Here is a 16,521-nt window from a genome sequence, read left to right on the forward strand (position 1 = left end):
TGTGAGATGCTGTAGTATTCATTTCCAGGGGAGGATTATCTTGTTAATAGGTTTGTCTAAACCTGCAGTCATGACAACCATTTTGAAAAATGAAAGCTTTATGTTTGCACAATCTACTGCCATTTAATATAGTCACCTGTATTGCTTATTTTCCGAGATACAACTTGTTTTCATGGACATTTCTATCAAAATCGCTTGTTGTTATAATGGATATAAATCATTCTGTTACAAGTGGTGTCATGCAAAATCTTTTTGGTCTTGATTCAAAAACACATTTAACTTGAAGGAAACAAACATAAATAGCATCCTCTATCTTGGAAGCAAGGGTGGTGGCCAACTGCCTGATTTAATAAATACAGGCTTCCACAGGCTTACAGGGAGCAACTAGTCAGGTGGATACTGGGAGCTATATAAATGTAGTAGTAGTAGTAGTAGTAGTAGTAGTAGTAGTAGTAGTAGTAGTAGTAGTAGTAGTAGTAGTAGTAGTAGTAGTAGTAGTAGTAGTAGTAGTAGTAGTAGTAGCAGCAGAATTGTCATTATGCCTGGTGAACCAATCAGCAGTCACACTAACTGACCAATCAGCAGTCACAATTTCTGACTAGCCAATCAGTGGTCGCAATGCCTGCCAGGCCCATCAGCAGTCACCATTCCTGATTGTAAACCAAAAGTTACTGTGTTGTGTAATCTGATTGGTTGAAAAACATGATTAAATGGTATTAGATCCCCGGAAACTGAAAGACTATTCACCGCGTATTGACACGTAAACAATTGTTTTGTTGTGTCATCAACAGTGGTGACGTCATTCAAATCATATTGTGACGTAAAGTTAGAATGACGTCACAAATGAGCAACTCCAGATGCTACCATGAGAACCAGCTGAAACGGCCAGCTGATGACACTTCACTGCTGTGTCCGTATTCGATGTAAACGAGTGCAGACACTAAAACCCCTTTGGTTTACTTTTGTGTTTACAATGTCAATTAACCAATCAACAATAACCATTTACGACTCGACAATCAGCAGTTGCAATACCTGATTTGCCAATCAGCAGTTGCAATGCTTGACTGACCAATCACCAGTCGCAAAGCCTGACTAGCAAAAAACCATTCACAATTCCAGACTTGCCAATCAGCAGTCTCAATTCTTGACTAGCCAATCACCAGTTACAGTCCCTGACTAGCCAAACAGCAGTCATAATTCCAGACTAGCAATGTAGCAGTCCCAATTCATGACTAACCAATCACCAGTCTCACTTTCTGACTAGCCAATCAATTGGCCCAATCAGAAGTGGCAATGCCTGACCAACCAATCAATTTTCGCATGCCTTGTTAGACAAACTATGGTTAATCTGAACAAAGTCTCTTTGGAATCCCCATGTTTGTTAATGGTTGTGTAGGTACGCATGATGAATGGGTAGGCTGGTGATAAGGTTACAGGACAGATATCTTTAAATATGTCAGGGATTAGTCTGTCATGCTGACCCTGAAACAATACAGTTAACTCTAGAACATCCAGCAAGACTAGATCAGCAAGACTCATGAGTGAGTGAGTGAGTGAGTGAGTGAGTGAGTGAGTGAGTGAGTGAGTGAGTGAGTGAGTGAGTGAGTGAGTGAGTGAGTGAGTGAGTGAGTGAGTGAGTGAGTGAGTGAGTCATGGCTGAGAAAACCAGAAATGGGCTTCAAACATGTACCCATGTGGGGAATAGACCTGTGTTTTCAGCATGACAAGCAAGCGCCTTAAACAGTACAGAACCCACTGAGATAATTACTGATGAACCGTCTTTCCTTTATTTCAGAGACTACATATTAGCACAGTTTGGCATTAAACATGTACAAATTTACCAGTGAGTACAACACTGAGTGAGGCCACACTCAGCTTTATTCCAGCTATAAGGCGGCGGTCTGTAAACAATCAAGTCTGGACCAGACAATCCAGTGATCAACAGCATGAGCATTGACCTGCACAATTGGGAACCAATGATATGTGTCAACCAAGTCAGTGAGTCTGACTACCCAATCCAATTGATTGCCTCAAGCATGGCTTGCTGAAGACCTATTCTACCCTGCATCTTCAAATTTACCAATTAACCAACCAAAATGGGAACAAAGCCCAGTTGCAGGAATATGTCAAGGGATTCCATTCATGAGACACCTGTGTGATGAGATCAGAATAAACTGGGCCCTGGTACAGATATGACTGTTTGACTGATGATAGGTATCATTGAATTGTTGTTCTGCCGAGAGATGAAGCCATTGTTTCCCTGGACCCCTGACCCAAGATGATGACAAAATGGTGAACACTGGTGACATGTTGACGAGGATGTTGTGTGGGATGGACCACTTTTGGAATAACTTGGTACACTAGAGAGCAGCATGGCAGGTACATATTGATATCCGTTCACAACAATACCTCTATTGTGGTGCATGGCATCTACATAAATATGTATGATCTGCTAGTCTATTGAGTGTTCAAGTTTCTCAACAAAGATCGATCTTTGCTGATAACTAAGGCAGACAAGAGAGCAGCATGGCAAGTACATAACTAATATCAGTTCATGATTACCTCCAACATGGTGCTTGCAATCCATGTAATATGCATGATCTCTCTTGTTTATCAATTTCTTTTTGTGGCATATATTTAATTTTCTTCAGGAAAAATCGATCTTTATTGACAAATAAGTGCACTAGGTGAGCAGCACTGGAAATACATGACTGGTCTGATCAGTTCAAGATCACATGCAATGTTAAAGCATGGAAGCTATGCTAACATTTAGGATCTTTCATGTTTATCAAGTAAAATAGCCACATTTCTCCACTGATAACCAAGTACTCAGGTCAACCAGCATGGAAGGTCCCTGGCTGGTTTTATCTGTTACTAAACACATCCCATATCATCATTCAGAATCGATGCAGACTTCTGTGATTTTTCTCATTAATAACATGAAAAAAATAGCTATAAGTTTCTTAAACAAAGACTGATTTCTATTCAGGAGGAATACTCACAATTCAGGGTAATCTATTTATGGATTTACAGATTGATTCTCATCTAGTATGGGGCAAGGCAAGAAAGTATGTGAGTGAGTTGGGTTTTGTGCCACTTTTAGCAATATGCCAACAATATCACGAAGGGGGGACACCAGAAATGGGCTTTTTGCAAAGTACCCCTGTGGAGAAACGAACCCAGACCTTCAGCATTATAAGCACAAGTTTTCACAACTAGGGTTCCCCCATGGTGCCTGAAAAAGTAAGAAACATCTTGATCAAAAGTATTTGATTTATACAGCGACATGTTCACATTTGTTTGTTCCTACTTGTGGTAGTCTGGAGAAATGATAATTATGTAACACTCCCCAAATGAAATACCTAACCCCAGTTTATCTTGGACACCCATCTCAGTTCCTTATGTTATACTTTTCTTCATGTTTAAGGCAGTGATCAAACCCAACCCTTATCTCCTTCTGGCTCAGCACAAGGTGAAATGCCTAACCCTGAGGGAGTGGGTTTCAACCCCATATGGGGCTCAAACATGATAAGTGATGGAATCTGTACTTTAAATCAAAGAAAATACATAATCCAGGCTACATTTGGTACATTTGATCACATTCTGAAAGACAGTGAATGAGTATTGTTTTAAACCAAATTAATATTTGGGGGTCCACATGTTGGTGAATTATAACAGTGCAAACTGGATACAAATATGACTGTGTGCATGAAATCATGAATAATATATATGATACAAAAGACATACATATTCAATATAAAAGACATACATAATTGATACTTTCAATAAACGTTTTGACATTTATTCTACGTCTCAACACAGGAAATCCAGAGTACCATTGCACTCTAACAATACCTACACACCGCCTTTGATATTCTATTGAAAGTGTCTCCAAAGGATTATTGATCAGTAAGGTGTGGGTTAAAACAGCATGTTGAATAACGTACACATCATACTGCGTAGGGCCACTGTCACAAAGCCGTCACAACACTACGACTGTTGTCAATCAAGGCTACTGTATGAGATTATGACAGTCAAAGAACAGAGATCATCAAGGAGAATGGGGTCCAGGTTTTAGCGTGTAATATTTTATTGTAAGGCATGAGAAATTCATTAAATTTCTTGTTTAATATCTTTGTCACTTTCTGGTCACTATGAACAATAATCCCCATACAATGTCCTGACACAATATTCCTGACATGATATCGCTACCAACACCTTGACATCCAGCCCGACCAATACCTCAAATCCCAACACTTAAATTCCAGAAAAGACCTTTTCTACCATGTCTTAAGACATCTGTCTCAAAATTAAGTTATTTTCATCATTTTATTCTCAACTTTTCTCTCTAAAATGGAGAACAAGGAGAAGCTAGGACAGGACTGGTTTTTACAGTATTCACTTGTCATGCTGATGACATTCCTTTATTTGGTGGTGAAAGTGGAGAAAGTGGTGAAAGTGGTGAAAGCCGTGAAAATGTTTGTTTATCAAGCCAAAGACCAAGACTGAATTCCCGACATGGGTATAATGTGTGGAGTCCATTTCTGGTGTGATATTGCTGGAATATTACTAGAAGCAGCCTAAAACTATACTCACTCATCTTTTGTATTTTTGCCCTCATGCCTTCCCTGGTTTGTTAGAAATCAACATGAAAATATTCTACTGGTCTGGTCTGACATCCATCATGTAGTTGCATTTACAAATCCATCTGTATTCATCTCGTCTCATTCTGTTGATTATGTATGCCTTGAACGTCTGTTATTCAGAAAATAGACAGGTATGGGGAAACAGACCCATAAACAAGAGTTATCTGCCCTTTAACACAGCAGCTGTGACTAGAAATGATCCTCATTAAGATGATCATGTACACCTAACCTCACACTAGGTGTCTACACCAGGGCATGGCAATAGTGGTTTATGGCCAAGCCTGCCTTTTTTTACTTTCACGAAATAAAAGTAACAAAACTAATATCAAACTGCTGTATAAAATATTTGTGATTTTGTAACATCTATTTGTCATTTTTTTCAAAGTGTTTTTACAGGACATTATTTCAAGATTTATCCCTAACATCAATGTTTGACCTTTGGCATAGTTTACCCATAAACAATTAACTTGACCTTGACACACTGACCTTTGACCCTTGAACCTTAACAAAGTGTTACCCTTGACCTTGACATAATCTGACCATGGAAAAACAAAATGGCAAGGAAACAGTGAGTGAGTAAAGGTGAATTTGGTTTCAATGTTGCTTTGAACAGTATATCAGTTCTATCAATTTGTTCACATTGATGTGGAAGGACAGCCAGAAGTAATATGTCCTGCAGATTCATCTGGACTACTGAAACACTGAAAGCTTGGCAATTACATAGCCTATGTTTAACATCATTTTCTTCAAACTGTGAAAAACAACCTCAGCACTAAGGTGAAGGTAACTCCTATGGAAAGTGATGCATCAAAATGTCGACGGATTGCAAGATTTACGTCTCAGATAACAATTAATCAATGGGTAGAAACAAAAAACTAGAGATGCATTGAAAGCATGACTATCATCAGTTTAGTAACTGACTTCCACAGATAAATGCACCGGTTAACATTTAGGAAGTGCCCAATTCATATGCCTTGATTTGGAGTTCTCTGCCCCTGTTACCTCGCAAACAAATTTGATCTAGGTTTCGAGTTTCTTGTCAGTTATCAAAAGAGACTGAAACTACTTCAGTTTGTTTTCATTTCATATGAACAATACATTCAATTGGGAAATGACTTCAAATGAGACAATTCAAGGACAATACTATTGAAATAGTTGGTTGCAACTGTATGTTGCAATAGACTATTGCCAGTAATAGGTGTTTCCCCTAAATAGTCGTCTCTAGTAACTCCCATATCTTTAGCGATGACTTACGACAGTCATAACATTTTTCTGTACAACAGCACAAAGGTTTTCAGCAATAAGCCATCCCCAGAAACAATTCAAACAATTTCAAGGAAGTAATGTAATGAGATATTTGACCAAGACAATCTGGAAATGTGGAACCTGAATTAGTCTTGTCTACCACCACTCATAATCCCATCATAATGAAAATCAATTAGTACATGGATATAGCACTCTCGTACAGCACAGATTGTTGTGCCTGCCCTGTCGCTGGGTGAGTTAGCCAATCAATGTACAATAATCCATCAGTAATTTCCTCCAGTGAGGATACAAGAAGCATGACAAATGAATACTGACAGACAACTTGCTCCTACAGGGTATTAGTAGTGGCAAGTGTGCCATGCCCTCTGGATGTGGTGAGTGAGTGAGTGAGTTTAGTTTTACGCCGCACTCAGCAATATTACAGCTATATGGCATTAGTCTGGAAAAAACCTCTGGTCTGGGCCGGACAATCCTGTGATCAACAGCATGAGCACTGATCTACACGACGGGGATACAATGACATGTGTCAACCGAGTCATCAAGCCAGTAGTACAGAGAATTGTAGTTTTGGATCACATCCTTCCCAAGGCCCCAATTTAAGAAATGGCCCCTTCAGAAGGACATGATCGAAAACCACTTTTGTCTATATCACTGAGTCTGAAATGACAATTCTGTTAGTTGATAAACATGGGTTCCTGAAGAGAAATTCCACAACAGATATTCATGGGTCACCTTCTACATGACATGACTCGCACCATGACAGTAATGTATGATGTCATGGTGAAATGATATCATACAACAATGACATCATACATTACCGCCACAAATTAGACAAGTCCCAGCACCTGTCCCACAACATTTGGAGAAAATTAGTCAAACAGAGTCTCACCTCCTATGTTGTAGATGTTGGTATGTAGACTCTGACAAGTTAGAGCTAACTCTACAGGAGTTGTTCTAGGCTTGTAGCAAAGAAGTACAAGTAGTTTAAGTCACTGACTCTGAGTCACCTCTTACATACAAAACACTTCCATCTGTGAAGGTCTGGGTTAGAATTGGTCTTGCTTGTCGTTAAAGGTGACTAACAGGATCAGGAGCTCAGGCTCGCTGACTTGGTTGACACATACCATCATATCCTAATTGTATAGATCAATGCTCATGATATTGGTCACTCGACTGTTCCGGCTAAGCCCGATTCTACACAGATCACTGCCATATGGAGTGCAGCATTCAAAAACAATCCAACCAACCAACTAGACAATTCCACATATTTCTACACCTTTGGGAAGGATGCAAGTTATGTTCAGGTTAAGACTAAATGCAACTCATTGGTGAGAGAAAGTTCTGTAACAGTATGAAACATCTCACAACCAAAGGTTACTTTTGTCACATCTGGGGTTTTCAACACACAAGAAACTTCAGAGCATACGAGGTGCTGTACGACTTCGAACAAGGCCACTTATTATGTCAGATATGGTAACAGCGATGTAATCTTACCTTGTTATTACAGATACTATGGTAAATATTCCATGAAACAGGCAAGACATAACTCCCATAGTGGCAATAATACTTTTCAAGGTCCATGTTTTTTGGTTTACAATACGGCCAACCCTATGATCACTGTGGAAGCACAACAATACGAGCTGGAGAAATTGCTCCAATCCCTTATCCTATCTTATGGCTGATGGCCTGAAAACAATAGGATAAGTCGATATTTTTGGTTGAGAAGCTTACAGGGTAGCTGGGGTTGCTATTATTTCTCAATCAGTCATCAAGGGCCAATATATTGATCCTCTCAAAACTCATCAGGGACAAATCGGAAGCTTAGAAAAGCTTGACCTACCAACCATGACATCCATGAGTGTGTGGGTGAAGTGGTGCGGGGTTGTGGGGACATAAGGGTGGCATGGGCGGGAACATTCTTGCGGTGCACAAAACAAGCATTATGTCAGAATGTTCACTTTAAATCATCATCATCATCATCATCATCATCATCATCATCATCTGGAACATTTCAGTGATGTTAAAGAACAGTTTCAATAAAGCTAGAAAAGGACAGTTTATATTTTAAAATCTAGAAGAGTTGTGAATTAGTTTAATGCATGCATGTTTTAGGTAAATGTCAACAAGCATAACCAAAAACTAATACAGAAATGACTCTATAGAAAAGAGGGCAACAAGAATAAAATCTTCAATAAACTTGCTTTAAACTTTCTTAAAAACGTCAATAAGTTGTGATCCTGTGCAGCAACAAGTCTAGATGAATGTAATCAAAACACATCAGTAGTAAACACCTGAGTGACTTGGTGCTTTTTCTACCCATATATATATTGAAAGCAGTTATATCAAGTAGTGCCTAATGAGGCGTTAAACACCATCACGTGCTGTATGATCTCACCTCTGGAACATTTTATTACAATTTCAGAGCTGATTAATGATTTATTTCACATTCCTGTGAACAATCATGAATACATCATGCATTTAGTAGAACACAACCATTTAAAAGATTTTTTTATGATTCATCCCTGAAACCATGAAACGCCACATTCACTATCACATCATCTGAGGTAAATGTAATATAAACCATGAAACTCAACCTTTCTGTAAAAATGTGTCTCAATACATTGTAAAGGTTGATAATCAAACACATGTTCATTGTGAGCAATAATTTTGTTCAAAATTGGAACCTTCTAAGATGTCGTTACCATTTAATATATTCAAGGTTGTTCTGAATTTTCACTGAGTTCATATATGTAAAATCCCAATATATTCATTGCGTCTTTCACATTCAAGGTCATTCTAATATTTCACTGAAGTCATAAATGTACAACTAAAGATCACCTCCACGCTTGTTTAATTGCCGTGTTAGATACAAGTCTCTATAACAAAGCAGTAACATTTAAAACCAACTGGCAATATTTTATCTAACTTGTGAGGTTTTCCTGACACCTGGTTCAGACATATGGCCACACATCTGCCACCAAGTACATCCAGGTTGTCCCTGTCTCGCTTCACTGATTGTCATATTCAAATGTTCCCAGTCACTCAGTCTAAACCAATATTTTCTGTTTAATTTAGTTTTCTTGGTCCCAGTTTGAAACACAGAAGAAAAAATATAAAACAAACTGAATATCTGACTGAAGAAAAATGACACAAACTTAAACATGTTAATAAAAAATGATAATTAATTATTACTCACATCAATGAAGGGTCTCTTTTTCTTGTCCTAAAATGCAGGTTTCACTTTATCAAATTTAATTAAACATGAAACACTATAGAAATAGAATAGCACATGCCAAGATATGCATAATGTCAATCATTGAGAGAATTCACCATGTTCTCTCATCTCTTCCCCAACACGGTTGGTTTGCTCATCAGGTTCGATTCGCCATATGAACACAATGTGCGAAGCCCATTGCTGGTGTTCTCCTGTTGTGTTATTGCTTGAATATTGCTAAACTACTCACTCACTCACTCACATCAGTCCCTAACTGACCACAGAAAATGTTATTTAATCATCTGATCAAATAATTAATCTTACATCTAAATACTGACAAATCATTTACAAAGAACAGTATTCATAAGCACTCAGACAGGTCTGTATGCTTCAACTTGCTGCAAAATCTATTTTACAAAGGTTTACACCAACTATGATAAAAAAAATTCTGATTTAGAAACATTGAAATACTACAAAACATACTACTCAAAAAGAATCAAAGATCATCCAGTTATTTCATATATATAATTATTTCATTGATAATCTGTCATGGTCAATAGGTGCTGTGTCGATATAACCGGTATTTACTGTTTAAGGAATGAAGACCATACATACTGCCATTTGCTGATCGAAAACCGGTATTTTGACATGCATTCAGAAAACATTGTAACACTCAGAAATCTGGGGATATTTCCGTTTTTCTCACTGGAAGGCATGAGTTTCTTGTAATACAGAAAAATTTATGGTCGTGTCAAATACTAGGTCAACGGCTTCAGCATAGCAGTATTTTAGGTTGAAGCACTGTGTAGATGTTAAACTGTTCCTTTCCTTGTTTCATTTGTGAAAAATACTATTTACATTTTTATTTTGTCACGATAAAAAGCTTTTATTAGCATAATCAAGTATAGTGATTTTGAAGTGTTTCATATATCAAGCATTAACTTGATTATAAGTATTTTTTGTTTAAAAACAATCTTCTTGTGACATACTGCAATACATAAAGCACTATATGCTTTCACAACGCAAAATATCACCATATGAAAACTTTCAGCAATACCCACATAGTGGTCATTAAGAATCAGGAGTTATTTTGTTTCTTACTTATCAATTTGTTTCATTATTTAATTCAATAGTATGTCATTGTCATTTTACAACTGGAAAAAGGTATTTAAGAAGAAAGACCTTCACATACACAGAAACCACTCAATAACTTCCAGCTTTACCACCATGTATATATAAAATTCTCACCCAAACTGATGATCAAAATTGTTTCACAATATCCAATAAATAAAACAATCTCAAGTAATGAGACCGACCATATATTTTCTCCACAGGTAAATATCCCACACATTAAAAGATCATTTAAGAACACCTGCTTTTATTGATTACCTGTAATCAGCATTATGACTCGTCATCAACTAATTAATTAGGAAATCATGTTAATAGCATATGACGGCAATATGAATCATGTCGCCTGTCTGTCGCCCCGACAGCCCATCAGTCACCAAGGAGGGAACAGGTAAATTACCCAGATGACAATTTCCTGAATGCATCCCATAGATTAGATAGTTACACAGCCTTGTAGGGTCTCTGTATTAGAATCAATCCCTGCAATGACAGGGAGACGATTCAGGCTCATGAATCACAACACTGATAAAGAGAGAGGTCGCGTTCAGTGACAGTTTTTTAATGGAGCACACAAATACATTCATAAATATGGTTTGTAGAACTGCAACAATGCATGAAATCAGTGATGGGTTGCAACTGTTGAGTGTCCAATAGCAGTTAAGTGATGGTAGAAACGAAAACAACTATCAATCTATCAGGTGTATGTGTGACTATCAATAGGTTAGTAATTGACTTTAGTTTTATTAAATAATTGTTGTTTGTGAAATATATTGTTGTATTTTCTTATAATCTGGGTGCACTGTTGCCGCATCACTGAGTTCCTGTTTTAACTTAACATGGTTTCAAATTTCTTTCCAGTTATTGAGAGAGACTAAAACTACATCAGCTTGTTTGTATTTGATATAAACAATACATTCATTTGGGAAATGACTCCAAATGAATTCACATTTCAAGCAGAGAAAAACTATTGAAATAGTATTACAATAGTTGGTTGCAACAGTATGTTGCAACAGATTATTGCTATATCAATATTTATTTCCCCCTCATTACTAGTAATCAACCCTATTAGATTCTCAAATACACTTGTATAGGTTTGAGTGAGTGAATAAGTTTGGTTTTACACTGCTTTAGGCAATATTCCAGCAAAATCACAAGAGACACCTGAAAAGGGCTCCATCCCTAAATATCTGTTAACCCTACAGGTGAAAGTGATTTCAGCTGATAAACAGCGGGTGGTCTGTCAGTGCCACAGGCCTGCAACTGGGTCAAGGATCCATTGATTTGCATTTAAATTAGATTCACTGAAAATTGCCATCCCTGAAACACGGATATAACGCCAATCTTTATTAGATTTCTATATAATGCATATTACCTGTCTCATTTGATTACCGTGTCAACCATTTTGACGGGTTACCTGTTGTTTGCAGTGCTAGTAATTGGGAGATAAATATGCTGGCTGAGTGAGTGAGTGAGTGAGTTGGGTTTTATGCCACTTTAAGCTTTTATTCCTGTAATTGTGGCAATGGGGTAGTCTTGTGGTTAAAACATTGGCAAGTCATGGTGATGACCCAGGTACGATTCCCATCGGGGTACCACTGTAGGGAATACAAGAAATGAACTTCACACATTGAAGCCAAGCGGACAATTGAAACTTTACACATTGAATCTTTCCAACCATGTTAAGCACTAATAATAATAATGATTATTCATAAAGCACCTGTTGTCACACTCCTGTACATTCTCAAAGCGCTAAGACATTATTACCCTTTATAATCCAAGCTGCCTTTTAAGTGCTAGAAAGTTATAGTGACATTACTCTATCCTACCAGGTACCCATTGTCTGTTGGGTGAACAGAGACAGTAGGCAACCCCACCCACCTGGTGATTATAAGAAGAAAAGCATGTTGTTATTTATCATAACAATGACTAAAATGTTGACTGTAACCCAGTAATGCTGACAACATTTACTGTTTGTTCTTAAAGGTCGGATCTTAACAAACTTATGAAAAACATTAAACACAATGAAATCTAATAGCTGTAGTGCTGACAGTTGATGGTAACATATTGACATATTCCCTAAGATGGATAACATCTATCAGTCCAATCAATGTGAATAAATATTCAATGAATGTATTGGCAGGAATGGCTCCAATATGGAACAAGGTGAGATAAATATTTAAGACAGTTCAGAAATGTCCTTGACCAAGGTCAGACATTTTCCAATCGCATCCAAAGTCACATGTGTGAGCAAAAACAAACCTTCACAACCTACATTTAGATCAGTTAAAATTAACAAATTCCATACAGAGACTGTCAAAGAGTATGAGATCACACCACGAACAACCACTACTTTCATCAAATATTGACAAGCAGTTGAAGGAAAGACAGGATATAGATCAATACACTCATGATCTGTAAACTGCATGTAACCTCTGCATATCCAATGATGCTGAGATCCTGCCAAGTATGGTTGTTGATTGAAACCCGTCTCAGAAAGCTCAATTTCAGAGAAAACAAACAGACATTTAACCCATAATGTGTGAACCAAAATAAATCATCAGAGTGTCTGGTGCTTACAGAAGATCCTGGTGTCAATTACACCTATCTGTAGAGTCTCGTTAGACAGGTATATCAATACACTTTATTTATGTGTATATTGACAGTACACATGTTCAAACAGGTACAATAAGATATTCATCCAGTACTCTTAAATGGATCCATAGGGACATTCACAAAGACTGGTATTCAAAACCAGATCTATAACTAATAGATGTATGATTACCCCATTCAGATTGTTTTATAACAGTCTGAGCCAAACCTCTTCAGACAACCAACCAGTATTACGATTACAGGCAGCCAATAAGAGTACAAACTTCAAAAGCTACAGACACTGTCTTAAAAAATATTCTTTAATCGCTCCTTTGCAAAATTACAAAACAGTTGACAATATATTGCGGGCCAAGGCACCATATAAATTTGAAAGTATGACCCAACATGAAATGTACGTGCCACAGGCAAGGGTTTATTTTGAACACTGCTACAAGCTCAAAGATAGCTCTATGCGTCATGTTCTATAGATTTTACTTTTGTTTTATGAAGTTGAACATGACTGAACAGATCTATACTAAGCAAGGGAATTGGACAAGCAAAAACTATTAATCAAATCCTCAAAATGTGTATTTCTTTTTACATTCCTCCAGAATCATGTTATGTTGACAAATAAAATCTCAGAAATATCTCGGTGTATATATCTCAAAACAAATAAACTGGACAAAGTAGACGCCACATTAGAGCATTTGTCAGGTAAATGGCATCCCATATGTCCTACCTCATCACACCAGGAACCAACATCAAACAGCTTAATTAATTTCTAGAAGTGTCTGAAGCAGTGATTGATTTGTCAAAGCGAGCCCTCCATCACATGTCGACATTGTTCCTCCATAAACATATCACACGAGCCTAGTCTACAGGTGCAGTGGACCTTCATTAGCCCAATGAGAGTCAGTTTGACCCATGCAACAAACAACACAAAGCAAACATGCTTTTCTAAACATTATTCAACAGTTAGGTATTTAAAGAAAACAACAAATGTACAAAAAACTAAAACTTGAAATTTCACTTCGCACAAGTTAATAAGAATTGTTCAAAAATGTTCATGAATCAAGGTTGGAAAATATAACAATATTGTTTCTTCCAAAATTCATCCCTTAAACTAAATCCATAAAGTTTTCTAAGTTTTTTTTCCAGAAAATTTTGTTGATGTTTACCAAACTATGGCTCCATGGGTGTGATTACATAACTCTACAAAACTTGGAGCTGGCAAACAGTGACATTTTGGGGCTGTACATTCTGGTATTCATGGTTATATATGGTAAGTGGGAGACGTACATTATGATGGGTTACTAAAATCTCTACTTATTTTTCAGTCCCAACAAATTAAAGGTCTTTAAAAAATACTCTGTTACTGCTAGAATTTACAATGCGAACTACTCAAAGAACTTGAAAAACACTCATTTTGCCAAATCACCTTAGTCTTGCAATATGGCAAGACACATTCATAATAGGAATATGAAATCAGCAGGGTGTTCCTGAACTTTGTTTAAGCATTTTATGTATCAGTTTAATGACAACTTAAACACACAGTAACATCGCCATGTATTACATGCTGAATGCTAGTGCACTGATGAAGGGAGCAGCAAAGCTGGGAAATGAAACATCACTTCGTTCAAAATTTTGATTTCTAACAAATATATTATTATGGTGTATTATTGTTGCAAATAATGTAATACTTATTATTCAAGTCTCTTCCTGTTTTATTTTCATGAATGATATATGTCTACCTCTGTCACATAACTTCTGCAGGGCAGTGAGGTAACCTAGTGGTTAAAGCTTTCATTTGTTCAGCTAAAGACCTGGGTTTGATTCCCAACATGGATACAATGTCTGAAGCCTATTTCGGTGTCCCCCACTATCATACAGACAGATCACTACTAAAATGTAAAAAAAAATTTCACTTACTTAACTCTACAAATCAGTTGCATGTATTATAACTTGAATTGGGACGTTTTCAATTTAAACTACTTTTACTGACATTTCTGAGCAGGTCCAGGTAAACAAGTGATTTCTATGTCAAATAACATAACAAGGAATTTTCCCTGGGATTTTGAACTTAGCCCCTATGGAGGGGAAACTGGAAAAAATATGTTTCCTTTTGTCCAAACCAGGATTTTCATGCTAAGTTCCTACATTCTTAAATATAAGATATAGACAAATTCATTAATGATGAAACTGAATATTTTTCATTCCAATCTGATAACTGTTTCCAGTGTCGAACATTTGGAGTTGAAAATCAGCCTCTGGGAAAAAATAGATAGCTTGATTACTGCAATTAATCTGTGGCAGTAGTACGAGGAAGCTCCAATAACACTTGAATCTTAATCTTTTTGAAATTTGAAAATAATCTGTCTGTTATCATCTGAAACAGGTATCAACAGGATAAATGAACCTTGTGTTCAGCTTTTCTTGTACATGCAGTACATCTGGCATGTTCTGGTTGTTTGACAAAATGTCATTATTTACTTATGGTGTTGCAACATAAATTTTGAAAGCATGAATATGTTGAAAGGGAAACAAGACAAGATGTTATAGAAACATCATCTTTGCAGCTGTTTTTTTTGTTTTGTTTTGGGTGGGGGGAGTGGGTGGGTTTTTTTTGTTTGTTTGTTTGGGTTTTTTTAATTTTTTTTGGGGGGGTGTAATTTGGGGGGGTGTTTGGTTGGTTTTAAGTTTTCTTTTATACTACTTATTTCTTAAAAGCATCAGTTGTTACACATATCTTTGATACTTCAAGGTAAAAGGCAAGTGGACTGTTTATGATTGTTTCAAATTCTTTTATGTGTTAATCAATTAGAACAAATCCACCATAACTAGGTTCTCTAGTTTCTATAAACATAATTAAATTATATTTACAGAGATAAAGATGTACCCACAGCGTCATCGGGTTGACCACACGAATATATGCTCGCGAATTTCAATAGCATACCATCCTACTGTCATTCAATCAAATGTTTACGTTTCAGACAGGTGAATTACAGGTGCGCTGACAGGTGCCGCATACGGCGCACCTGTCATGTTCAGAAACTAAGTCAATTTCACTTACCACAATGTCACTAACGAAGATGAGGTTCCGGTGCATGTAAAATCCATCGTTCCCATCACATGAATCTGCCCGCCGCATCACATATTGTTTTACCTAGCAAATAAACAATCCTTGACAAGATCGAATTGTCGCGGGTACCATGCGCAGTGACCTGTGATGTCAGAGGTCAAGCGCATGTTTCCATGACGTCATTTTGAATTGATTAGGTAGAAGCTTCCTAAAGACTAATCATATAAAGTTGACTGTCATCATTGAAAACGTTAAACGAATGTTACCGATTATGTGTATAATTTTCACTATCAGGTCAAAATAATTAGCAAATAGAATTGTTAAAATGAATGACATGGCAGGCAGCTATTTTGAACAATGTTCACAGAAAGTCTCGCTCCATGGCATCATCGATTTTGACACTTACGGCCCACCCTGCACCGGTCAAAGAGGGTGAGTTTGGTTTTACTTGAAATATTCCACGATATCAGGGTTGGGGACACCAGGAAGTGTCATGTGGGGAATCGAACCCGGATCTCCGTCGTTACGAGAGAACGCTTTGATTGACATATTTTTCTGGAGCATATCAGATTGAACGCATTATTTCATAGCACGTGAGC

General features: G+C 37.2%; 1 protein-coding gene across 1 annotated transcript in view; it reads right to left on the reverse strand.

The window, feature by feature from the left end:
* LOC137272283 (serine-rich adhesin for platelets-like) overlaps window positions 1-16,074 on the reverse strand; it is a 74,922-nt gene extending 58,848 nt beyond the window's left edge. The window contains exon 1 of the mRNA XM_067804645.1: window positions 15,914-16,074. The gene's annotated coding sequence lies outside the window, so the exon portion shown is untranslated. The remainder of the gene's footprint in view (window positions 1-15,913) is intronic.
* Between the last annotated feature and the right edge of the window lie 447 nt (window positions 16,075-16,521).

The sequence above is a fragment of the Haliotis asinina genome, chromosome 2 (assembly GCF_037392515.1).
Source record: "Haliotis asinina isolate JCU_RB_2024 chromosome 2, JCU_Hal_asi_v2, whole genome shotgun sequence".
NCBI lineage: Eukaryota > Metazoa > Mollusca > Gastropoda > Lepetellida > Haliotidae > Haliotis > Haliotis asinina.